The sequence below is a fragment of the Lethenteron reissneri genome, chromosome 38 (assembly GCF_015708825.2).
Source record: "Lethenteron reissneri isolate LAM-NWPU_2019-01 chromosome 38, ASM1570882v1, whole genome shotgun sequence".
Lineage (NCBI taxonomy): Eukaryota > Metazoa > Chordata > Hyperoartia > Petromyzontiformes > Petromyzontidae > Lethenteron > Lethenteron reissneri.
In genome coordinates this window covers 750,128-777,167 of record NC_083816.1, presented here as the reverse complement: position 1 = coordinate 777,167, position 27,040 = coordinate 750,128, and the positions used below count along the sequence as shown (strand labels likewise).

Genomic DNA, 27,040 nt, shown 5'->3' with positions numbered 1-27,040 from the left:
ACCACAAGTACTCTGTGTGGTCAATGCCGACGTGATTCCTTGCAAAAGGCTTCTGTTTGGCGTTCGAACATCTTAACACAGCTGTTTTATTGCCTGAAAGGGTAAAACCTATTCTTATTTTTTTTCACAAAAATAAAATAGTTCGTTTAGTTTAGTAGCCTCGTGGTGAATATCCGAAATGCAGCCTCGGTCATTCACATGCGGCATGTGACCCGAGTGTGATTGCTCCACCGGGGGTCGTGTGCCAAGCGGGCGGCGCCAGGGTGGGGGTCCGCCTTGTTCCACGGCGCCGGAGGGCATCGCTGCTTCTGTGATGGAGAAGCGCGAGGCTGCGGCTCGCGTAGGGCCGTGAAGGGGATTGGGGCTGTTGGGAGACAAAGCAGTGAAGACAATGGGGCTGGGGGACGGTGCTCACCTGACTGGTGGCAGGGCACGCATCACCCAGGGGTCGTTCCTGGGTGATTGGCTCAGCTGCTGCTGTGGACAGCGATGGTAGAAAGCGTCATGTCCTAATCATAGACCGTGGAAGCCGTACCGGAACCGAGTCAGAGGTGGCGACAAATGACAATTCCTCCCTCCTCAACCCAGAGGGTCTATTGGTCACTGCGGCCCGAAAGGGTGGCTCTCCCATAGCTGCCTTTCTGGAATACCCATGGTGTCCAGACAGTAGTGGCTGGTACAGCGTATCGGTGAACTCCACACCTCCGCCCTTCAGATATCCTTCACAGGGGCTTTTAAGATGTTGTATTCTTATATTAACGAGACCTTTTATTTACAGCAATAAAATAGGTGTTAAGATATTCTAACACCAAACAGATAACTTTTGAAAAAAAAAAGGCCCCACAGATATAATTCCTCAACCCGAAATGTAAATGCTCTGATACTTGCATTGCTCTTCTTGGTTCTTTCGGTAAAGTCACGTAGAAGGGAAGTAATAAAATAATAAAAATAAAACATAATAAAACAATTCTCACGACGTTTCGGCCACAACGCAAGCAGCCGTCCTCAGGTGAAAACCAGGTCCGTCGAGGCGACAGAGTCTGAATGAAACAGCACACGAGCTTGGAGCATATATATAAGCTGGGCGCATTGACAAAGGAATTTGCATATCAAAAGGAATTTAGCATATTTATGGGAAATGCAGGAATGTGATTAGTACTGCATATGCATGTGCATTATGCAGGATTAACAGCATCAAAGGGAGCTGTAGTTACTGCTGCTGCAGCAGTTGCTGCCGCTGCTGCAGTTTCTGCTGCTGCTGCAGTTGCTGCTGCTGCTGCAGTTTCTGCTGCTGCTGCACTTGCTGCTGCTGCTGCACTTGCTGCTGCTGCTGCACTTGCTGCTGCTGCTGCAGTTGCTGCCTTATCCATTTTAATATAACACTATGTATTATTCTACCCACCCTAATGTGTATCACACTGCTATATGTTTACTATACAATTACGACACCATACATTACTCTGCACACTGCACCATGCCAGTGAGTGGAACGCGGTCTGAAAGTCACCGTAAACGTGAACACAATCAGTTAAGATCCGAAATGGTTTATTACGTCCTTCCAATGATTGCTAAGCCAGAATCCATCTTCTCGGTTGAAATTGTCTCTGTGTTTGTATATGTGGATCGCCTCATGAACGAATCTCTCATGATAGCCAGATGGCTTGCAGAGAACCTCTGTCTTGGAGAAGTCAATATCATGTGAGCCCACTGAGTTGTAACAGTGATCTGCCACGGCTGAGGTGTTTGTCCTACTGTGTTTCAGGTCTGCCTTATGTTCACGGATGCGGTCCGAGACATGTCGTTTGGTTTCTCCAATGTAACTGCTACCACAGAGGCAACTTAGTTTGTAGACGCCAGGGTACTGTATGTCTGGAACCACATCTTTTACAGACGGGACCAGATCACGGATTTTATGTACTGTGTTGAATCGGACCTGGATCTTGTGTTTAATCAGGATTTTGGAGATCTTTTTTGTGACCCCAGCAATGTAGGGTAAGGTGATGGTCTTGAAAGGCTCCTCAACAGGATCCTTCTTGATGGTTGGAGTGATGGCTTTGCGGATTGTGTAGTCGGAGTAACCATTAGCCTTAAGAGCTTGGCGTACGTGTTTGAGTTCACTGGAAATGTGTTCATGGTCGGAGATGCATTGGGCTCTATGATATAGAGTCTTGATGAGGGAATTCTTCTGGGATGGATGGTGGTGGGAATCCGGTTTTAGATAACCCTAACCCTAAGTGTATTGGCAGTCTATAATGTAGACTGTCGCCTGATTATTAAGTTTGGTGAGTGTGCTGGCAGTTTTTAATGTAGACTGTAGCCTGGTTCTTAACCTTGGTGACCGTACTGGCAGTCTATAATGTAGACTTATTCTTGGGTCTTTCAGTAATAAAAATTAAAAAAATGTTTTTATTAAAACAAAAACCACGACGTTTTGATCGCAACACAAGTGGTCGTCATCAGGAAAAGGGGGGTTAGCCTCTAAAGGCAAACTGTTTATAAATTATAATTTTTCTATCTACGTGACTTTACTGAAAGAACCAAAGAATAGGACAAAAGTTAATAACATTTTTGGAACCGTTACATTGAGCAAGGATTTCAGGCTCTGTCATCCTAGAAATTGGAATTTAAATTCGGGGAATAACAGGATATGCTTGAGGGCATAACATGGAAATGAACAAATATTTTTGGATGTCATTTTAGAGTTGGAGGAAAATATAAAAGGTAACGGCCCAAAAATAGATCAGTGTCTCACCACGACCCTCACCACGACCCTCACCACGACCCTCACCGCGACCCTCACCGCGATCCTCACCGCGACCCTCACCGCGACCCGCACCACGACCTTCACCACGACCTTCACCACGACCGTCACCACGACCCTCACCGCGACCCTCACCGCGACCCTCACCACGACCCGCACCACGACCTTCACCACGACCTTCACCACGACCGTCACCACGACCCTCACCACGACCCTCACCACGACCCTCACCGTGACCCTCACCACGACCCTCACCACGACCCTCACCACGACTCTCACCGTGACCCTCACCACGACTCTCACCACGACCCTCACCGTGATCGTCACCACGACCCGCACCACGACCTTCACCACAACCTTCACCACGACCGTCACTACGACCCTCACCACGACCCTCACCACGACCCTCACCGTGACCCTCACCACGACTCGCACCATGACCGTCGCCACAACCCACACCACGACCACAATCTAGAGATGTCATCAAATTTCTCAGAATAGTAATTGGACCCTTGCCCGTTGTGCTTATGAGTATATTCACCGTTTGCAATTCTAAACAGAGCGTTGTTTTTTTTTAATGAACAGAAGCCTAACATTGAACCCGTTCTCCTTTGACGTAACAGTTTTCATCGGCGTCAATGGTAGCAGTTTACTAAAGCTCCATTAGAGGTTTTTTTCGTTCGCGATGAACATAGCGGAAGGCTTTGCCAAAGTGTGTGATGCTGACAAATGAGTGCCGATTACCGCCACGTTCGTGCGGCTTGTCACTTAATCAACTCAAGATACCAGGATGAGTCTTATTCGCAAGAGGGACCTGGGGCATCGGTCTACCAGTAAGGGGCAACGGTCGCTGCGTGTGAACCCAATGGAGTAAACCTGCGGTGGGACCCTCACGCCGGCACGCACAGCGGCCAACTCTTGCGAGCGACGCCGCGGGATCCTTAAAAAGTCCACCGTGAAGCGGACAGCGCGGAGTTTCCCTCTGGCTTACGCACAACCCGCAGGGCTGACCTGTGTGTGTGTCTGTGCTGCCTGTGTCTGTGTCTCTGTGTGTGTCTGTGTGTGTGTCTGTGTGTGTGTGTCTGTGTCTGTGTCTTTGTGCCGGGAAAGGTCCTGGCAAGGATTATTCAACATCGCCTTGCTAGGCATGCTGAGGAGGGGCTTGTAGAGCCCCAATGCGGTTTCAGGAAAGGGCGGTCCTGCACAGATGCCATATTTTCTGTCCGTCTGCTACAGCAGAGGTGTAGGGAATTCCAACAAGACCTACATCTCTGCTTATTGACCTGGTCAAGGCCTATGATACCATCAGTAGACCTGGGCTCTGGGTTGTTCTTCGTGCTTTCGGAGTTCCTGACCCTCTGCTCACGATCATTAAGGACCTTCATGATGGTGAGCGGGCCCGGGTAAAACTACGTGGCCGGGAGTCAGAGCCTTTCCCTGTACACCTTGGGGTGTGGCAGGGATGTCCTCTGGCTCCCACATTATTTAACATCTATTTTGACCACGTAGTTCATGAAGCCTTCAATAGCTGTACCGGGGGAATTTCTGTTTGGTACAGACATAATGGGAGGCTGATCGACGCCCGGGTGCGATCAAGGGATTGCTCGCTATTGGTCAACCACGTTATGTATGCCGATGATTTGGTAATAGCTGCTCATTCAGAGGAGGAGTTGGAGACGCTGCTGCTGGGACTGGAGCGTGCCACTAAGAGGTGGGGCCTTACCATCAGCCCCACCAAAACTAAGCACCTGCCTGGGTATTTTGTACCATCGGACACTCCACCCCCACAACTCCCAATCGGTGATGGGGCAGTAGTGGAGAGAGTGGAGAGTTTCCCATACCTGGGCAGTGTGCTTATGACTGGCTCCAGTTTAACAGCAGAGGTCTAACTCCGAATCAGTCGAGCGGCAATATCTTTTCATCGGTTGCGTAATGCTGTGTGGAAGCTACCTGGTCTGTCGCTCCGCATGAAGCTTCAGGTCTTCTCGGCCACGGTCATTCCCTCCCTTCTCTACGCTTGCGAAACGTGGACCCCCCTAATGGAGCATCTTCGCCGGTTGGAAACATTTAGGCTGGCCTGTCTACGATCCATCCTGGGTTTAACCAGGCTGGATTGTGTGAGGAGCTCACAAATACTTGAAAGATCTGGGCAAAGTCCCATCGGTGAGCTCCTCCGGCAGGCAAGGCTGCGTTGGCTGGGTCATGTAGCCCGCATGCCCAGCCACCGCATGCCTAAACAGCTTTTGTTCGGCCGGATCGAGGGGGCTAAACGGGCGTGGCATGGGCTAGAGAAGAGATGGAGTGATGTGGTACAGGAGGACGTGGAGCTAAGTGGACTTGCCGATGACTGGTACCAGCGGTGTCAAGATCGGCCTCTGTGGAGGAGGCTCGTGAAGGACGCTACTGGGCAGTTAGAGGCAGTCGCCCTCCAACAACAACGGAGGGCAGAGGAGCGACGCTCACAACAACGAGCGGAGCGCCGGGTGGCTAAAGCACAGCAAGTTGGTACAGTAGGGGGCACAGGTGGTGCATCAGCCAGTCATCTCGGTCATCTCGGTCAGTCAACCCGTGGCACCTGGGTCTGCCCCGTGACCTCCTGCCAGCGGGCGTTCGACACTTCACCTGGCCTCAAGGTGCACATGGCCTGGCACAAGCGTCGTGGTGACGTCACCGCCACTTAGTGGCGAATGGCGGTTGTTGTTGTACTGCCTGTGTCTGTGCTGTGCTGCCTGTATCTGTGCTGCCTGTGCGATCAGCAGCACGGAGCGCCTCAGGGCCGGCATTGCTGATACCCCTAGGACAGTGATCGTATTCGGTAAAAAAAAACCTTCTGTTTCAAGAACCGCAATGCACTGCGGTGAACACGAGACGGTGCATCCTTAATAAACAACGTCACAAAGCGGTCCTTCAAGAGCCGTGCGCAGCTCCGGAGCCATGGGTCGCCGACCTCTGACCTAGGAGATGGAGACGATGTTCATCGTCTCGGCCGCCGGTTGCTGGGTGGATTTCGTTCCACCGCAAGATCGTGAGAGATGACGGCGGCTTGGGGCAGGCCTTCACCCTGCAGTGGATAGACCACGGCTCGTGACGATGAAGAGGATGATGATCGTAAACGTATCCCGGAGCCGCGAATGCGTTGACGCCTCCGAAACATTTACTTGGACAAAAGGCGGACAACAGTGGAGAGGCTGCAGGTGGAATTAACCCTGGAGAGGGCGAAGCAGTGGCAGTGACAAAAAGTGAGCGGGTGAAGCTCGCGTTAGCCTCCGCTGCGGACCGCTGTGTCACTCCACGTGAGGTTGGCGGTGATTGCCCACCGCCGGAAAACCTGCGCGCTAACCCCCACTGTTATATCACCACCGCGTGGGTATTTGGTGATTATCTAATAAGCAGCCTGCCGACCTTACGGGGCCACTTGCCGAGGCCGTGCGTCATTGGCTTTACGGATCTCACGCGGCTCTGCGAGCCGTGCGGACTGGCCGCTTGTGAGGCGGAGACGTTTGTCTTTCGTCGTCCTGGCGCTCGGGAAGGCTGTCGAGCGGGGCCCCGGGTGGGCAGGCCGCGTGTCTTCTAGATTCATAGAATCACCACAGCAGGCTCGTGTCCGGGATCAACGGCCATGTTCTGAAGCAATGACGTAATGCAGTACCCGTGACGTCACGCTGAAACGCAGTGACGCAAAGCGCACACCACGATGCACGCCCGGATATCTGCAGAGCAAGCATCATAGTGCGTGGTGTGTAGGTGCCTCTTATCCTACGATTGGAGCTTGGGTGAAGGGTATTTATTTTCCTGACCAGCAGACATCTGTGGCCTGGCTGCTGCGTCTTGTGCATTCGGTACAGAAGATCGTCCACCCTGAGAAAACATTTTCCAAAATCGTTTTTTGGCAACGCTACCATTCCAATTGGTGTCATTTTCCGGAATCAAGGTTGAAAACTCGCGAGAAGCGTTTTTATTCACTACGAGAACGACCTGGAAAGATAAATGGAGTATATGAAAAACTCCAAATACATAATGGGGGTTGTAAAACATTCTTTTGAGTCAATATTTATGAATGAGAGATGTAATTTATATTTTAATTTGCGTCTTCAGTTCGCTTTCCTTCTATAATTTTTTTTATGAATACATTTTTTTTTGTGTATATTTGCAAATATGTATTTGCCCTGCTCGTGCGCCTGGCCATGGTTTTAAAATTGCACGGTAGGAAATAAAAAAATAAAGTTTGCATGTCCTTTTTCATTGCATTGCATAACCTATGTTGCAATTAAGCTATATTTTACTCAGATTATAAATGTTGTGAGTTTACTCTTCAACACACCGGTGTGCTGTCCTAGTAACGAATTGGTACGTGCTGTTTACGTGCCAAACCTTCCTCATTGGCTATGTCAGGTGGTGGCGGGTTTAATGACACATTTATATTTACACGATCTAACCCAAAAAAACCTGTATTATGGATGATATTGATGACGAAAGCGTACGTGTTAAACTAACTAACCCATATGTATATTTTTAAACGTCATTTACAGCGAGCCCCGGTAAATCAAACGATTTAAACGTTTTTTTTTTATTTTGCCATGTAAGGCCCACTGAGCTATACAGCTCTTTTTCAGAAGCGACCTGGCTACAAGTGATAGCTCAATGAAGTGGCTCATCACGTGGAAATGTAACGCAGCCAAACACTCTGAACGCGTGTTGGTGATTAGAAATATGGACAGAAAAACTGGAGTACTCAAAGAAAAATCCACGCGACCACAGGGAGAGAGACACGCAAACTCCTAATATACAGGCATTAGGGTCGGGATCGAACACACGGCCTCCTGTATACCCGGCGAGGGAGTTAACATCTCGTCACCGTTTCATCCGTGAGATGGAGCGCGCTGGCCGCTAGGGTGGTGAGCTCCCGTTGAAATACGGGTCGCGACCCCGAGCCAGCTCGCTTCTGACATTCTGTATTACCCTTCTCCTCTTCCTCCTCTGTGTTTAACAAGCTTTAACAGCTTGTGTTACTGCACACAGTCACACAGGAAAAGTCACGTGTCCTTTGCCTCTCGTTTTTTTATTGCTTTGTATTTTTTCCCCCTGCTTTGCTTATGTTGTACGTTTGTAGCATGGAAATGAGCGACTGACTAGTTTATTATTATTAAACGAAACCTGGTATGGCACCGTGCGGAAAATGGCACCGGCAAGCCGATATGAACTTCAAGTGGCCTGCCAGACGTCCCGCGTATTCATAGTTGGTGCTGGCTCAATGATTTACTGAGATCTCCAGCGCAGTGGGGAGACTTCTACGGCATCAGCATATTCCTTCTCGGTGTGTTTACCGCTGTGGCATTGCCCACCGCCCCCTCCCGCTCACCATCTCCCGCCCCCCCCCTCCCACATCATTCAGTTGATGCACTCTTTAAGGAAAGTGCAGACTCCGAGGGGCATGGTGCTTTAGTCACATGCCCTAAAAAAGCTAGGGGTTTGCAATTGGTTTCATCAAGCAAAGTGGCTTGAGATTATGCTGAGAGCCCTTGGCTTTGGCTGAAAGGTCCCGTAATGTGGATACGTTGATAGATGACTTGAAAGGAAATGTAGACTAAATGCTGATTTGCCTGTTTTTTTAAAGAATGTACAACTAAGTACAGAACTGCTCAATGCTACAGCAAACGTGTATAATTCTATAATCGAGGTTTTTTTGGGTTAGATTGCGTAAATATAACTTGGTAAGGTTTGTCAACGTCAACAAAACTTGCCAATTGGTTACTAGTTCAGCAGACCCGGTGTGTTTGAGAGTAAAGCCACAACATTAGGTTTACATGAAAGCAATGCATTATTTATCCATTGTTTAATAGAGGCGAGCGTACCAGTGCTTCTGTTGAATTTAAACATCATGCAGCGGGTGAGATCATCATGATTTCAGGATGTTATTGGGCTTCAAATCTGGCCTACTGAGCCCAAGCCTCTTACGCTAGAGTCCTATCCTGACACAGCGATTCAAATGCAATGCCTCCGACGAGGGTGATGTCAGCATTTTCCCATCAAAAATTCAAGAGAAAAAAATAGAATTGATATTTTTTTCGGCATGAAGTCTGAAACCTTTACAACTCGCGCTACATGCCAGCTGGGTCTAATTTCTCCTGTAAAATTTCCGAATCCCCCCCCAACCCCCACTCCTCCCCCGGCACTCCCCCATTCCCAGCCCCCCCAGACCTTGCCCCGGGACTGCCCCGGCTGAAATGAAGGTCTCGATTCTCGCATTTGTTCTCTCAACGCAGAGAGGACAGTTCCCCAAATTGTGTTAACCGAATTGCTCGCTGTCCCCGCCTAAAATTGGTGGCAATTATTTTCAAGCAATTTTTTTGCGTTTGTGTTTGCTAATCACCCAGCAGTCTGTCTGCGTATGGTTGTCCTGGCTGATGTTACCGTCAGCCAGCAGACTCCGGACTCGTGTGGCCTGGCAGTGCTACCTCACTGCCACCCCCCCACCACCACCGTGCTCCTACACCGATTCCTCACGCCGCCTGTCTCCCCTCTGAATAGCGCCGCTGCCGCCGCCACTGCTGCCGCTGCCTCTGCTGTGCCGCGGTGCTGCTGCAGCCGTTTGGGGCAACTGGGTGGTGGCCTCCATCTTACTGATGCTGCCAGGCGTCCGTGCGACCCGCCTGGATTAGCTGCCGTGCCCCAGCGAATCACGCCCCCCCCGCCTCCGGCGAAACAAAAGCCGCTCGATCGATGAACAGTGCTCATCTAGTTAGGTTACGTCTCTCTCTATCTCTATCTACCTGGGCTGTACGGCTTGGAGTCGGTGACTCCGTGTTTAATCCACAACGCAGGGCAGTCAGCTGCATGAAGCTTTCAAACGACACTGGCCGATGCAGGACCACGATTCCTCTCCCCTGTCACAGCCAGTTTGAGGTGGTTGGGGGCATGGAGGTGAGGGGTGTCCCCGGCGGAAGGTGTAATTCGCCCTCTTGTCATGCTCATTAACGCGGTGTAATGATCACGGAGTGCCACCTCATCCACTGTAGGACTAACCGGGACATATTTCTCGGTTGGCCTAGATCTATCAACACTGGGCAGTAGACCGTCATGAAGTTCAACGCAAAACCGGTACCAAATCTCTGTAGAAATAAATTCCTGCCGCCCACACACAGATTCCACGTCCTGCTTTGGCCAGGTCAAACCCAGAACAGGTGGTCACGCAATTTTTTTCTGGATTCAAATTAAGATCTATTTCTCATTCTCGCCGTGGTGACCACGGTCGTGGCACGTCTGGTGGAGACAGTGGTCAGTCCACTCATTGTGATTACGTCCAGCGGAGATGCAATGCGGTGTTTCCGTTCGCACAGCACCGTTTTACCTATGAAGAGGAACACTAACCAATTACATTTTAATCACCGCCTCTCTTTAATCACGATACTTTGTTCAAAATAAAAAAATTCTCCAGGAATGTGGTACTGTGGTCATCCAGAACAGACCGTACAACATATAACGATGCAATGCCCCAATCCACAAATACGAAGGAGACATCGCAGCGATGGCACACCACTCCGCTGCTCCTGACACGCTTATCTTGGATTGACCACCTGAATGTGAAATTGTAGCTGTTGCTCTGGCTCTACATCATTAGCTGTACGAAAGAAGAAGACTGTTTAAGTCGACTTTTAATGATTTGTATACGAATGTAGTTAAGGGACACCTACATCTCATGAGTGAATTACAAATTTCAGCATTATTATTGTCAAATTGTAATTTCGTAAAATTCATTAAGTTTGACAAGCGACTGAACATTTACACATCTTTCAGCTCTTCGCTGTCAAAAGTCTTGGCAGTCAGAGGGGAGAGTGGGGGAGACGGTGGTGACTGAACTGGGCTGGCAGAGTGGAAGGAGAGTATACCAAGGCGAGAGTTGGAGAGTGGTTTAACAATTGGTTGACATGAGCAAAACTCGGAAAAATAGGTCACCCGACACTCAATAACTTGGCGAATGCCATTCGAGTGTTGTTTGATTGCTTGACCATACTTCACTGCACTGGTCAATGCAGGTTGTTGAAAGGGGTCTTTTCCCAAGCGGCGGGTCAACGAACGGCTTTAAATGATTTCATTTGTTACGAACGCTGCGGGACGGACGAAGCCGATGTTTCAACTCCACAGTAACGCGGAGCGAGCAAGGGAATAACTAAGTGGCTTGCGTTGTTGTTGTTGATTACATTTCACGTTCGGTCACAAATGACCAAGAGACCCCCCATGTTCTCTCATCCGCAGAGTGCCCGTCGGAGGTCATGTGACGCGGCCCCACCCACGGGGTAGTCCAGACGCGATCAGCACCTCCCTCGCTCCAGGTGAGCCTCGTACGCGCCTCTCGTGCCCAGCATCCCCCTAAACCCTTCCCCTCCTTCTTCTCGCCCCGTGCCCCCCCACGCGTCTCTCCGCTCCTGCTGTGGGCCCTTAAGTCCCGCTCTTGCCAGCATGTCCGTCACATCCCGTTTCCACGAATGCCGTGGTTGACGCGACCACACACACACACAGACAAACCCCTTATCAACTGTGAACATTGATATTTTCCATGTTGCTCATCAACATCACCGAGTGAAGCCGCCACGTGGTGCAGCCGCGCGTTCGATTAGCACGGTCGCCTGCGTACAGTGCGAAAGAAGTTCAACGTACTGTACGTACAATGGGCGATGGTTGCGGCGGCTTGTTTCTGTGTCCATGCAGGCGAGAGTCTTAGAGCCGCGCAGAGCGAGGTGGTGGTGGTGGATGTTGGGATGACCCCAGTGTCAGCAGGACGGCTGCCGGGGTCGGCACGCCGTGCCCAGCCTGGAGTCGCCCTGTGGCAGCAGCCGCTCGCTGCTGCCACGGGGAGCGGGGAGCTGGAAGGGGAGCGGGTAGCTGAAAGGGGAGCGGGTAGCTGGAAGGGGAGCGGGGAGCTGGAAGGGGAGCGGGTAGCTGGAAGGGGAGCGGGCAGCTGGAAGGGGAGCGGGGAGCTGGAAGGGGAGCGGGTAGCTGGAAGGGAGCGGGGAGTTGGAAGGGGAGCGGGTAGCTGGAAGGGGAGCGGGGAGCTGGAAGGGGAGCGGGGAGCTGGAAGGGGAGCGGGGAGCGGGAAGGGGAGCGGGCAGCTGGAAGGGGAGCGGGGAGCTGGAAGGGGAGCGGGGAGCTGGAAGGGGAGCGGGGAGCTGGAAGGGGAGCGGGGAGCTGGAAGGGGAGCGGGGAGCTGGAAGGGGAGCGGGGAGCTGGAAGGGGAGCGGGGAGCTGGAAGGGGAGCGGGGAGCTGGAAGGGGAGCGGGGAGCTGGAAGGGGAGCGGGCAGCTGGAAGGGGAGCGGGGAGCTGGAAGGGGAGCGGGTAGCTGGAAGGGGAGCGGGGAGCTGGAAGGGGAGCGGGTAGCTGGAAGGGGAGCGGGGAGCTGGAAGGGGAGCGGGCAGCTGAAGGGGAGCGGGGAGCTGGAAGGGGAGCGGGCAGCTGGAAGGGGAGCGGGGAGCTGGAAGGGGAGCGGGTAGCTGGAAGGGGAGCGGGGAGTTGGAAGGGGAGCGGGGAGCTGTAAGGGGAGCGGGTAGCTGGAAGGGGAGCGGGGAGCTGGAAGGGGAGCGGGGAGCTGGAAGGGGAGCGGGGAGCTGGAAGGGGAGCGGGGAGCTGGAAGGGGAGCGGGGAGCTGGAAGGGGAGCGGGGAGCTGGAAGGGGAGCGGGGAGCTGGAAGGGGAGCGGGGAGCTGGAAGGGGAGCGGGGAGCTGGCAAGGGAAGCAGGGAATGGGAGAGGGCAGCTGGAAGGGGAGCAGGGAGATGGGAAGGGGAGCGGAGAGCTGGAAGGGGAGCAGGGAGCTGACGAGGGTAACAGGGAAGGGGGAGCTGGGAGCCGCGTGCGGCTCCAGCCCAGAGCTCAGGTGAGGCAGCAGTTCCAAAATGTTTTGGGGCACTTTGTCGTGGTAATGTCCGGCCTCATCACAAGTCAACTCTGGGTGAAGGCTTCTCGACATCTTTCGGTCACGGGGGATCACTTCATCGCACTGAACCACGCCAGTCGGTGAGGGTCTTTCAGGCGATGCTCAGGACCGGTTCGAATATCACCCTCGATCGATGTTAGCCGACGTCGGGAATCGATGTCGGATTATTGGGTTCATATCGCCTCCAAGACACTGCACCACCCAGCCACTGAACCGATTGATAATTATTTAAACCTAAACGCAATATTGTGCTGGTGTTTTTGGTCCAAGGCATTGACTTGAATGGACCTGTACGTTTCATTATGAACCCCCGAATATCATAATACATTAACGAATTAGATTAGAAAATGTGTTTCTGTCACTGTGCGCACCCCGTGTGTGTGTGTGTGTTTGTGAACCTCTCTCGGTAAAACACAATTGTGTCGGAGCCCGAATCGCTCAGGAGACATCCGTTCTGGAGCAGACAACGCGACGCTTGTGAGGGTTGATCATTTCTGTTCCATCGGAGAGTGAGAAATTCGAATCTATTCCCTCTCCCGTGAAATTCCCTCGAAGTGTTTCGCACAAGGCACCACCAATGGGGATTTATTGTAAACGCCAAGCTCTGCCGCCTATTTGTAGGACTGCACACCGTGATGGCTTCCAGAAATACTGCCCGCAGTATCCATGAAGGATCTGGGGAATAAAAGAGAGTTGAATCCACGTCAAGCGAGTTACCGGCGTCGAGAACACTGAACACACTGCCAACGTACTGTACTGGACAGTACATCGTTTATACTGTGTATCAAACCCGAGTGGAATGATTCTGCGCGTTTACTTCGAACGCGTAACAGTGGGATTTTTGTTGTTGTATTTTAAATGTTTTTTTATTTCGCATAAAAACCACCAATTATAGAGGTGTCGCTGCGAATGGTGGCCCTTGGGGAGATGAAAGGCGGCGTCGCGGCAGCTGCGATTGGCTTGCGCGGGATTTTGGGGGTTCAAGTTCATTTATTAGGTATAGCCCTGTAAGCCATTCGGCTCTTGAATCGGGTGCAACCGCAACAAACAAAAAAACTAAAACATGAACAAGAAAACATCTTAAAGTGAATATGTGACTCAGTGCAAACAGAAATCCAAGAAAAGACAGCAAAATATTGCAGAAAAAACACCGTACACCAACGCTGTGCAAAAATCCCAGTGGGATGCAAGTCAAACAACAACAACAACCACAAGACAACTTAGATTAAGGCCGTCAGTCTTACTCCGTACTACAACAAACAAACATGGCCAAACCAGTAAACTTTTCGAAATCACCAAAATAAAGCAATGAAACAGTGATCATAGGAACTGTGACGGAATTTTCACAATAAACGACATAAACAACATGTACTACCAAACTCTGCAGCCATAGCTGGCTGCATGAGTCACTCCACAACAGCAGGAGCATCAATCGGAGTATTATAATTTTTCAATGCACCTTTAAGATCAGCACACTAAATCAAAACACAGGTCATACTTTGCAGCGATCATCCAGAGCGAAACATTTTATTTTAGGGTGATGCGGATTGAGCGACTGCCGAGTTTGTGAGGACGTGCGGCCAATGGAGAGAGATTCAAGCTCTTAGTTTCATACTCAGTGAAGAGAGATTCAAACTCTTAGTTTCATATTCAATGAAGAGAGATTCAAACTCTTAGTTTCATACTCAGTGAAGAGAGACTCAAACTCTTAGTTTCATACTCAATGAAGAGAGATTCAAGCTCTTAGTTTCATATTCAATGAAGAGAGATTCAAACTCTTAGTTTCATATTCAATGAAGAGAGATTCAAACTCTTAGTTTCATATTCAATGAAGAGAGATTCAAGCTCTTAGTTTCATATTCAATGAAGAGAGACTCAAACTCTCAGTTTCATACTCAATGAAGAGAGATTCAAACTCTTAGTTTCATATTCAATGAAGAGAGATTCAAACTCTTAGTTTCATACTCAGTGAAGAGAGATTCGAACTCTTAGTTTCATACTCAGTGAAGAGAGATTCAAACTCTTAGTTTCATATTCAATGAAGAGAGATTCAAACTCTTAGTTTCATATTCAATGAAGAGAGATTCGAACTCTTAATTTCATACTCAGTGAAGAGAGATTCGAACTCTTAGTTTCATATTCAGTGAAGAGAGATTCAAACTCTTAGTTTCATATTCAGTGAAGAGAGATTCGAACTCTTAATTTCATACTCAGTGAAGAGAGATTCGAACTCTTAGTTTCATATTCAGTGAAGAGAGATTCGAACTCTTAGTTTCATATTCAATGAAGAGAGATTCGAACTCTTAATTTCATATTCAGTGGAGAGAGATTCAAACTCTTAGTTTCATATTCAGTGAAGAGAGATTCAAACTCTTAGTTTCATATTCAGTGAAGAGAGATTCGAACTCTTAGTTTCATACTCAGTGAAGAGAGATTCGAACTCTTAGTTTCATATTCAGTGAAGAGAGATTCAAACTCTTAGTTTCATATTCAGTGAAGAGAGATTCGAACTCTTAGTTTCATATTCAGTGGAGAGAGATTCAAACTCTTAGTTTCATATTCAGTGAAGAGAGATTCAAACTCTTAGTTTCATATTCAGTGAAGAGAGATTCAAGCTCTTAGTTTCATATTCAGTGAAGAGAGATTCAAACTCTTAGTTTCATATTCAGTGAAGAGAGATTCAAACTCTTAGTTTCATATTCAGTGGAGAGAGATTCGAACTCTTAGTTTCATACTCAGTGAAGAGAGATTCGAACTCTTAGTTTCATATTCAGTGAAGAGAGATTCAAACTCTTAGTTTCATATTCAGTGAAGAGAGATTCGAACTCTTAGTTTCATATTCAGTGAAGAGAGATTCAAACTCTTAGTTTCATATTCAGTGAAGAGAGATTCAAACTCTTAGTTTCATATTCAATGGAGAGAGATTCAAACTCTTAGTTTCATATTCAATGAAGAGAGATTCAAACTCTTAGTTTCATATTCAATGGAGAGAGATTCAAACTCTAGTTTCATATTCAGTGGAGAGAGATTCGAACTCTTAGTTTCATATTCAATGGAGAGAGATTCAAACTCTTAGTTTCATATTCAATGAAGAGAGATTCAAACTCTTAGTTTCATATTCAATGGAGAGAGATTCAAACTCTAGTTTCATATTCAGTGGAGAGAGATTCGAACTCTAGTTTCATATTCAATGAAGAGAGATTCAAACTCTTAGTTTCATATTCAATGGAGAGAGATTCAAACTCTAGTTTCATACTCAATGAAGAGAGATTCAAACTCTAGTTTCATATTCAATGAAGAGAGATTCAAACTCTTAGTTTCATATTCAATGGAGAGAGATTCAAACTCTAGTTTCATATTCAGTGGAGAGAGATTCGAACTCTTAGTTTCATATTCAGTGAAGAGAGATTCAAACTCTTAGTTTCATATTCAGTGGAGAGAGATTCAAACTCTTAGTTTCATATTCAATGGAGAGAGATTCAAACTCTTAGTTTCATATTCAATGAAGAGAGATTCAAACTCTTAGTTTCATATTCAATGGAGAGAGATTCAAACTCTAGTTTCATATTCAGTGGAGAGAGATTCGAACTCTTAGTTTCATATTCAGTGAAGAGAGATTCAAACTCTTAGTTTCATATTCAATGGAGAGAGATTCAAACTCTTAGTTTCATATTCAGTGAAGAGAGATTCAAACTCTAGTTTCATATTCAGTGGAGAGAGATTCAAACTCTAGTTTCATATTCAGTGGAGAGAGATTCAAACTCTAGTTTCATATTCAATGAAGAGAGATTCAAACTCTTAGTTTCATATTCAATGAAGAGAGATTCAAACTCTTAGTTTCATATTCAGTGGAGAGAGATTCAAACTCTAGTTTCATATTCAGTGGAGAGAGATTCGAACTCTAGTTTCATATTCAGTGGAGAGAGATTCAAACTCTTAGTTTCATATTCAGTGGAGAGAGATTCATACTCTTAGTTTCATATTCAGTGGAGAGAGATTCAAACTCTTAGTTTCATATTCAGTGGAGAGAGATTCAAACTCTTAGTTTCATATTCAATGGAGAGAGATTCAAACTCTTAGTTTCATATTCAGTGGAGAGAGATTCAAACTCTAGTTTCATATTCAGTGGAGAGAGATTCAAACTCTAGTTTCATATTCAGTGAAGAGAGATTCAAACTCTAGTTTCATATTCAGTGGAGAGAGATTCAAACTCTAGTTTCATATTCAGTGGAGAGAGATTCAAACTCTAGTTTCATATTCAATGAAGAGAGATTCAAACTCTAGTTTCATATTCAGTGGAGAGAGATTCAACTCTTAGTTTCATATTCAGTGGAGAGAGATTCAAACTCTTAGTTTCATATTCAGTGGAGAGAGATTCAAACTCTAGTTTCATATTCAGTGGAGAGAGATTCAAACTCTAGTTTCATATTCAGTGGAGAGAGATTCAAACTCTAGTTTCATATTCAGTGGAGAGAGATTCAAACTCTTAGTTTCATATTCAATGGAGAGAGATTCAAACTCTTAGTTTCATATTCAATGGAGAGAGATTCAAACTCTTAGTTTCATATTCAATGAAGAGAGATTCAAACTCTTAGTTTCATATTCAATGGAGAGAGATTCAAACTCTTAGTTTCATATTCAGTGGAGAGAGATTCAAACTCTTAGTTTCATATTCAGTGGAGAGAGATTCAAACTCTTAGTTTCATATTCAATGGAGAGAGATTCAAACTCTTAGTTTCATACTCAGTGAAGAGAGATTCAAACTCTTAGTTTCATATTCAGTGGAGAGAGATTCAAGCTCTAGTTTCATATTCAGTGGAGAGAGATTCAAACTCTTAGTTTCATATTCAGTGGAGAGAGATTCAAACTCTTAGTTTCATATTCAGTGGAGAGAGATTCAAACTCTTAGTTTCATATTCAATGGAGAGAGATTCAAACTCTTAGTTTCATATTCAGTGGAGAGAGATTCAAACTCTTAGTTTCATATTCAATGGAGAGAGATTCAAACTCTTAGTTTCATATTCAGTGGAGAGAGATTCAAACTCTTAGTTTCATATTCAATGGAGAGAGATTCAAACTCTTAGTTTCATATTCAGTGGAGAGAGATTCAAACTCTTAGTTTCATATTCAGTGGAGAGAGATTCAAACTCTTAGTTTCATATTCAATGGAGAGAGATTCAAACTCTTAGTTTCATATTCAGTGGAGAGAGATTCAAACTCTAGTTTCATATTCAATGAAGAGAGATTCAAACTCTTAGTTTCATATTCAATGGAGAGAGATTCAAACTCTTAGTTTCATATTCAGTGGAGAGAGATTCAAACTCTTAGTTTCATATTCAGTGGAGAGAGATTCAAACTCTTAGTTTCATATTCAATGGAGAGAGATTCAAACTCTTAGTTTCATATTCAATGGAGAGAGATTCAAACTCTTAGTTTCATATTCAGTGAAGAGAGATTCAAACTCTTAGTTTCATATTCAATGGAGAGAGATTCAAACTCTTAGTTTCATATTCAGTGAAGAGAGATTCAAACTCTTAGTTTCATATTCAGTGAAGAGAGATTCAAACTCTTAGTTTCATATTCAGTGGAGAGAGATTCAAGCTCTAGTTTCATATTCAGTGAAGAGAGATTCAAACTCTAGTTTCATATTCAGTGGAGAGAGATTCAAACTCTAGTTTCATATTCAGTGAAGAGAGATTCAATCTCTTAGTTTCATACTCAGTGGAGAGAGATTCAAACTCTTAGTTTCATACTCAGTGAAGAGAGATTCAATCTCTTAGTTTCATACTCAGTGAAGAGAGATTCAATCTCTTAGTTTCATATTCAGTGAAGAGAGATTCAAACTCTTAGTTTCATACTCAGTGGAGAGAGATTCGAACTCTTAGTTTCATATTCAATGGAGAGAGATTCGAACTCTTAGTTTCATACTCAGTGAAGAGAGATTCAATCTCTTAGTTTCATATTCAGTGGAGAGAGATTCGAACTCTTAGTTTCATATTCAATGGAGAGAGATTCAAACTCTTAGTTTCATACTCAGTGAAGAGAGATTCAATCTCTTAGTTTCATACTCAGTGAAGAGAGATTCAATCTCTTAGTTTCATATTCAGTGAAGAGAGATTCAAACTCTTAGTTTCATATTCAGTGAAGAGAGATTCGAACTCTTAGTTTCATACTCAGTGAAGAGAGATTCGAACTCTTAGTTTCATATTCAATGGAGAGAGATTCAAACTCTTAGTTTCATACTCAGTGAAGAGAGATTCAATCTCTTAGTTTCATACTCAGTGAAGAGAGATTCAATCTCTTAGTTTCATATTCAGTGGAGAGAGATTCGAACTCTTAGTTTCATATTCAGTGAAGAGAGATTCAAACTCTTAGTTTCATATTCAATGGAGAGAGATTCAAACTCTTAGTTTCATACTCAATGGAGAGAGATTCAAACTCTTAGTTTCATACTCAGTGAAGAGAGATTCAAACTCTTAGTTTCATACTCAGTGAAGAGAGATTCAAACTCTTAGTTTCATACTCAGTGAAGAGAGATTCAAACTCTTAGTTTTATATTCAATGGAGAGAGATTCGTCCCCCCTGGGAAGCGCCAAACGCACGCTGATTGTTCTTATTCCACAATACATTCACGCGCGCAAAACAAGGAAACTTGTCAGGTACATTTTATTTAATCATTAACATCTTAAGCTCCGTGAGTGGGCCTTTGCCAGTGCCGGGTTAAGCGAGTGCCGGGCTGTAGCATATGTTATACAGGGGCCCTAAATAAAAAAAAACCCACAAATATTAAAACACAAATGTTTAACTCGCATAGTAAAGTAATTGTATTTGTTTCATTTGCTATACAGCCAGACACGACAAATCGATAACCTTAAACACCCAGTCGTTTATAAAAGTTGAAGGCGGTATAGTACTATAGTAATCGAGCAAGTGCAGAATCACTGAACCGGAATTGATAGCTTGAAAGCATTTAGTGCGGGGCCCGTAGCATATGCAGATAGTTTTGCTACTTGGATAATCCGGGACTGGGCCTTGCCCTACGTACGTGTGTACGCGTGTTGAACTTCTTTCGCAGCCTACGTAGCGAGCCGTGCTCATCTGAGGTGTGCGGTCATGGGGGTAGACGACGAACAAATGAGAGGTCAGAGGTGGCTGCCTCTGTGGAGTGCTGGGGTCAGGGCTCAGGCCACTCCTGGTCAGCCATGCGACGCTTCAGAATGGGAATATTGATTTAGACGGCAGGAGAAATCCGACGAGCAACAAAGCTCTTTTCTCACAGACGTCCAGTCGGGGCACGGGGTAAGAGCGTGACCACGACACGACACACACACATCACCCAAACACACGCACAATACAAACTAAACCATCCCCATCCTACCAGGGCGGGTGGGGGTTTGGGGCAGGGAGCGTAAACGTTTGAAGAGTTAATTAAGCGGGCACGGGGGGGGGGGGGTCACGACGATGTTCTCAATGCGACCATGATTGAGGCCAGGGTTCGTGGTGCTCGGGTTGAGCCAGGAGGGAGGCGGTGGTGGTGGTGGTTGTGGCAGCGCTTTAATGAGGGGGTGGCGGTGTTCAGATGGTGTTTTAGAGACATTTTGGGAACGCAGAAAACTCAACGTTACAACAGCGGCGCTCGAGTCTAGATACACGATTAGACCGCGCAGAATGTTCGAGCTCGTGAAATTAAGTCAGTCGAAGTGCGCTGCTATTTTTGAATGCGCTGAAGGCCACGTGACATCACAGGCACACATTTTGCATGTTTTGCAGGTACATTGCTTGCCATTGATCATGTTTAGGCCTTTGCAATCGTTGAGGTGATTATGCATTCAAAATGTATAAAAAATAGGAACCATAATTACTTTTCCAAATGGTTACATGATCCATGTATGTATGCTCTATTTGGGAATGCAATTTAGCAACGAAGTGAAATGCTGTTTCATAATTCGTAAACAGGAAACATACCGTACATATAAAATAGATAATCATATCTGCTCTAATAATTGATATTGTTATTTTGTTCTTATGTATAACACTACATCTTGTGGTGCGCTTTAATTTCTTATAATCAAATATATTTATTCATCCTGGAAGAATCCGATGAGCTATACAGCTTTACTTTTTGGTTATTTCGGTGAGCTATGAAGCTATTTTTCACAAATGTTTGGTAGGGGTGGGTCAGAAAGTTACAATAACAAGCAACACAACAACTATGATAGTAGTGCAAAACATAGGAAAGGTAAACAAATGACTAAAAAATAGTAAACCAAATTATTTTCTTACCAGGTTAAGCCCACTGAGGTATTAACTTATTTTGTCAAAGCGACCTGACCACAAGTGATAGCTCAACGAAAGTGGCTTATCGTGTGGACATTTATAGCACGTTATTACTTGTATTTTTGTTGCTGCTACAAATGTCCAAAATGATGGGCCACTTGGTTGTTGAGCTCTCATTTGTGGCCAGGTTGCTTCTAAAAAATAAGTCAATAACTCAGTGGGCTTGGCCTGGTAGGATGGGGATGGTTAAGTGTTGTATTCGTTTGTGTTTGGGTGATTTGTTTACCTTTCTTGTCCTTTGCACTACTATCGTGTTTTTGTGCTGTTTGTTGTTGTAACGTTCTTACCCCATGCCCCTAATGGACATCTGTGAAAATGAGCTTTAGAGCTCATCGGATTCCTCCTGCAGTCTAAATAAATATTCTCATTCTGATCGCAGCCAATGTCAGTGTCTTGTTCTGTCTAAATGGGGACCTGGCATTGCAAGTCCACGCACCGCAGGGGGGGACACGAGGCACCTGGACATCGCGCCGCTCGCAACGAGCGTTGCCGTCCTCGCAATTGTGGGTACAGATTTAACCGTGGCACCCTCAAGAGTTTAATACAGAGCCCTAATACCCACACACAACAACCCCTGTTATCTACCATCAAGATGTGCATTACATCGCTCATCTCTCTCTGTCTCTCTCTGCCATCGCTTATCGCGGTACTGGTTAACACAGTAGCTCTTAGATGTGGCCGGCAGTTGTTCGCTTGTCGGTGGAAGTTTGGACCTGGGTGGAAAAGTTTATAAAAGTTTGGACAGCTGTGATTTAAAGAGTGATAGAGCAATTGTTGTAACAATGCACTTAAAGAGCCGACAAACGTCACTTTATACAAACATTTTTGTTCCTTGTAAATATACTTGTCCAATGTGGTAATAGAGCGGCCTGTTTATTAGTTTTACGAACATTTAATCTTGAGATCTGTACAGCTAATAAATCTTGAGAGAGGCCGTGGCCGAAGCGTGGGCTCCGCAAGGCGACCACCCCGTCGCGGTTCAGCGTCGATCGCTCGGCCCTTGCTCGTGCTCGCCGCACGGGACACGGGGAATTGTCTGCGCTTCAAATCGAGAGCGAAATCAATGTCGTGATGGAGAAATATCTACCTTTGGGGGATTAATAAAACACGTTGGTGCTTCCACTCTCTCTCTATCTCTGCAGTTAGCGGTTTACCAATTGTCGTCATACTTCAACCCAACGGAGTGATGACGATGACTGAGCAACAGTCATTGAAAGTTCTCTCTCAGAGTCTCCATCTGTCTCTGTCAGTCTGCCTGCCTCAATGTCTGTCTCTCTCTGTCAGTGAGTCAGTTATTTATTTAAACTAGGTAAGAGCCCATAGACACTAAAACGTGATTTTTCAGTCTGTTGAACACAGTACGGAGAATGATTCTTGTAATTTTTTTGCTGTTAGCAGTTTCCATTTCTTTTCTCCTGCCTGTTTCTGTCAATGATCGGTCCAATGCTGGGCTAGTTTTTTTCTGTGTTTAGTTTGTTGTCCTTCCCACGCACCTCCAGTTAGCACGGTTGGCTACGTACGGTGCGAAAGTAGTTCAACGTACATACACAGGTGTGCGCGTGAGGTATGGGCAGTGCCTATAGCCACGGGGCCACAGTAGAGTGGTGGATACCAACAACAGCGCCACAGCCGCCCTCCTTGACTGGCACCGGTAGAGTGACAAATACTCAGGTGGCAAGACGCCAATAGATTTTGCCTGTGTTTACTGCCACCTTTTCAGCCGTGGCATATTTTGCTAATGGTATTTGTGCAGGCCACTTTTGCGAATACAATTTTAGTTAAAAATAATTTTCAATCTATCTTTCGTCCATGTGTGCTTTGAGAGGCAAACATTTGTTTGGGCCGTTTTTTTTAAATGGCAACTGCTTTTCTTTTTTAAATGGTAGGCTGTGAAAGCAGCACTGCTGTTGCTTCACTTGCACTGGGCACCCGGGTCTTCGGTTACTCTGGAAATAAATCGGTGACCAGCCTGGACCTTGCGCCGTTGATACAACTTTGTTTTTCGTTTTGGCTAGGGTCCACCTTTTTTTTCCCGAAACGTGCACGCTACACGTTATACACCGCTTCCTTTTGAGAGGGAAAACGTCAAACGGCGAACTCTCACGAGGCAGACGCGGCAGCTGAGCTCCTGCCAACCAGCGGCGGTGGTGCCGTTCTTCCCAAATCGTTTTACTCCCGGCTTTAACGATTTTATTACAGAGCTGCTTTTCCTGCACTACGTGTGCTGTGCGTGTATATATCAGCTCCCCCGGATTGCTGCACCGTGTTTTTCCTTTTGTGCACACTTTCTGCGATTAAATTGTCTGCGCGGGTTTGCAAAAACAGATGCCAAGTGAGATATCAATCTCAGCACTCAGGAGAATTAAAGAGGCGGTGCTGATTGCGGAGAAATTTTATTTCAGGAGGAGCCCTCTATGCTTTTTTTTGCAGTCTGCTCCAGACGTTGCATCTTGCCTTGTCGCTTAACACCCCGCGCACAACACGTAATCACCTGGCAGCAGGAGCGGATTTAAGTTAAGACTAAAAGAATGTCATGTAATTTCGATTTAAAGCTTTCGTGACTGCAGGGATTCATCTTCTTGGTTCTTTCGGTAAAGTCACGTGAAAACCAGGTCTGTCGAGGCGACAGAGTCTGACTCTGTCGCCTCGACGGACCTGGTTTTCACCTGAGGACGGCTGCTTGCGTTGTGGCCGAAACGTCGTGAGAATTGTTTTATTATGTTTTATTTTTATTATTTTATTACTTCCCTTCTACGTGACTTTACCGAAAGAACCAAGAAGATGTCATGTAATTGTTGGCCTCACCGCATTTGTGCATCCATCCCTTTTGTGTGACTGGGGACGCTCTCCCTCTCTGTCCCCGATGTTTGTGCAGCCGTTTCAAGTGAAATGTCGCGAATATATTTGCCGCCAAAATTGGGTTGTGAGAATCCTTCTTGGAACTCGCCGATGCGCCGCCGAGACAAGAACAATCGGTGCGTTAAACCCTTGCGCATGCCGTGCAGCAAGGGGAGGGGTTGTTTTGTTAATGTTGTCAGGTGGTGAAGGGTTTCACGACATAGATGTGACCGGTTTTAATTTGTGGCCTTACCCAACAATACATTCCGAATAGTTTATACAGAGTAAGATCAATTGAATATTGTTATGTAAACTACGGGGTGGAGTGGCGATGTACTTGGTTAAGCGCATTGCGTTAAAGACCCGTGATCTGAGTTTGCTTCCCGACCAAGGCTAACATTAGTTTTCACTCGCATCTCAACTGTTCCTGGGGCGTACCTCTCTACCTGGCACTGTGTGGTGAGCTGTGGTCAAACAACCCCCCAAAGTGTTCCTTAAATTGTTGTCGTTTGTGAATTGTAAATTACTGGTGGCAATTGTGCAGAACCGCAACGGCCTTGCACCAACGAGTTCGGAATCGAGAAGTTTAACCGTACAATCAAGAGTTCAACAGTGGAAGAAAAATGGGCTCTAAGATACATTTAACTATGGTGAATATTATTTGTTTATGTGAAAAATATATTTCCAGCATTTGCCAAATTCATGTCCAGGACTCTATAATCCTGGTATACAATAATTTATCCATGTAGAAATGATTGTGATCACAGTAAATCATCGTAATTTCGTACATATAAAATGTGGTATTACCACTAGAGTCGGTTTACATTAAATATAAAAAATAGAGCAATGTGGTGAGATGGATGGTGGGAAAGTATAATTTTAACTGCCAAACTCTCCTCTTCCACGTTTGCTACCAGAGCTTCTTCGTGTGTGCAGTGGCACCGTGCTCTAGGCAGGGCGCTCTAGGCAGGGTGCTCTAGGCAGGGCGCTCTAGGCAGGGCGCTCTAGGCAGGGTGCTCTAGGCAGGGTGCTCTAGGCAGGGTGCTCTAGGCACCGTGCTCTAGGCAGGGTGCTCTAGGCAGGGCGCTCTAGGCAGGGTGCTCTAGGCAGGGTGCTCTAGGCAGGGTGCTCTAGGTAGGGTGCAGGGTGCTCTAGGCAGGGTGTTGTAGGCAGGGCGCTCTAGGCAGGGTGCTCTAGGCAGGGTGCTCTAGGCAGGGCGCTCTAGGCAGGGTGCTCTAGGCAGGGTGCAGGGCGCTCTAGGCAGGGTGCTCTAGGCAGGGCGCTCTAGGCAGGGTGCTCTAGGTAGGGTGTTCTAGGTAGGGTGCAGGGTGCTCTAGGCAGGGTGCTGTAGGCAGGGCGCTCTAGGCAGGGCGCTCTAGGCAGGGTGCAGGGTGCTCTAGGCAGGGTGCTGTAGGCGGGGTGCTGTAGGCAGGGTGCTCTAGGCAGGATGCAGGGTGCTCTAGGTAGGGTGCAGGGTGCTCTAGGCAGGGTGTTGTAGGCGGGGTGCTCTAGGCAGGGTGCTCTAGGCAGGGTGCAGGGTGCTCTAGGCAGGGTGCTGTAGGCGGGGTGCTGTAGGCAGGGTGCTCTAGGCAGGATGCAGGGTGCTCTAGGCAGGGTGCTCTAGGCAGGGTGCAGGGTGCTCTGGGCAGGGTGCTCTAGGCAGGGTGCTCTAGTTAGCGTGCTCTAGGCGGAGTGCTCTAGGCGGGGTGCTCTAGGCTGGGTGCAGGGTGCTCTAGGCAGGGTGCTCTAGGCAGGGCGCTCTAGGCAGGGTGCAGGGTGCTCTAGGCAGGGTGCTCTAGGCAGGGTGTTCTAGTCAGGGTGCTCTCGGGAGGGTGCTCTAGGCAGGGTGTTCTAGGCAGGGTGCTCTAGGCAGGGTGCTCTCGGCAGGGTGCTCTAGGCAGGGTGTTCTAGGCAGCGTGCTCTAGGCAGGGTGCTCTAGGCGGGGTGCTCTAGGCGGGGTGCAGGGTGCTCTAGGCAGGGTGCTCTAGGCAGGGCGCTCTAGGCAGGGTGCAGGGTGCTCTAGGCAGGGTGCTCTCGGCAGGGTGCTCTAGGCAGGGTGTTCTAGGCAGGGTGCTCTAGGCAGGGTGCAGGGTGCTCTAGGCAGGGTGCTCTAGGCAGGGTGTTCTAGGCAGGGTGCTCTAGGCAGGGTGCTCTAGGCGGGGTGCTCTAGGCAGGGTGCTCTAGGCAGGGTGCTCTAGGCAGGGTGCTCTAGGCAGGGTGCTCTAGGCAGGGTGCAGGGTGCTCTAGGCAGGGTGCTCTAGGCAGGGCGCTCTAGGCAGGGTGCTTTAGGCTGGGTGCAGGGTGCTCTGGACGGGGCGCTCTAGGCAGGGTGCTCTAGGCGGGGTGCTCTAGGCAGGGTGCTCTAGGCAGGGTGCTCTAGGCAGGGCGCTCTAGGCAGGGTGATCTATTCAGGGTGCTCTAGGCAGGGTGCTCTAGGCAGGGTGCTCTAGGCGGGGTGCTCTATTCAGGGTGCTCTAGGCAGGGTGCTCTAGGCAGGGCGCTCTAGGCAGGGTGCTCTAGGCAGGGTGCTCTCGGCATCGTGCTCTAGGCAGGGTGTTCTAGGCAGGGTGCTCTAGGCGGGGTGCTCTATTCAGGGTGCTCTAGGCAGGGTGCTCTAGGCAGGGTGCTCTAGGCAGGGTGCTCTAGGCAGGGTGCTCTCGGCATCGTGCTCTAGGTAGGGTGCTCTAGACAGGGTGCTCTAGGCGGGGTGCTCTAGGCAGGGTGCTCTAGGCAGGGTGCTCTAGGCAGGGTGCTCTAGGCGGGGTGCTCTAGGCAGGGTGCTCTAGGCAGGGTGCTCTAGGCAGGGTGCTCTAGGCGGGGTGCTCTAGGCGGGGCGCTCTAGGCAGGGTGATCTAGGCAGGGTGCTCTAGGCAGGGTGCTCTAGGCGGGGTGCTCTAGGCGGGGTGCTCTAGGCAGGGTGATCTAGGCAGGGTGATCTAGGCAGGGTGCTCTAGGCAGGGCGCTCTAGGCAGGGTGCTCTAGGCGGGGTGCTCTATGCAGGGTGCTCTAGGCAGGGTGCTCTAGGCAGGGTGCTCTAGGCAGGGTGTTCTAGGCACGGTGCTGTAGGCGGGGTGCTCAAGGCAGGGCGCTCTACGCGGGGTGCTCTAGGCAGGGTGTTCTAGGCGGGGTGCTCTAGGCAGGGTGCTCAAGGCAGGGCGCTCTAGGCAGGGTGCTCTA

At 47.8% G+C, this 27,040-nt stretch overlaps 1 protein-coding gene across 1 annotated transcript in view; it reads left to right on the top strand.

The window, feature by feature from the left end:
• The first annotated feature begins 10,993 nt into the window (after positions 1 to 10,993).
• LOC133351794 (plasma membrane calcium-transporting ATPase 1-like) overlaps positions 10,994 to 27,040 on the top strand; it is a 130,989-nt gene continuing 114,942 nt past the window's right edge. Inside the window, exon 1 of the mRNA XM_061567327.1 lies at positions 10,994 to 11,091. The gene's annotated coding sequence lies outside the window, so the exon portion shown is untranslated. The remainder of the gene's footprint in view (positions 11,092 to 27,040) is intronic.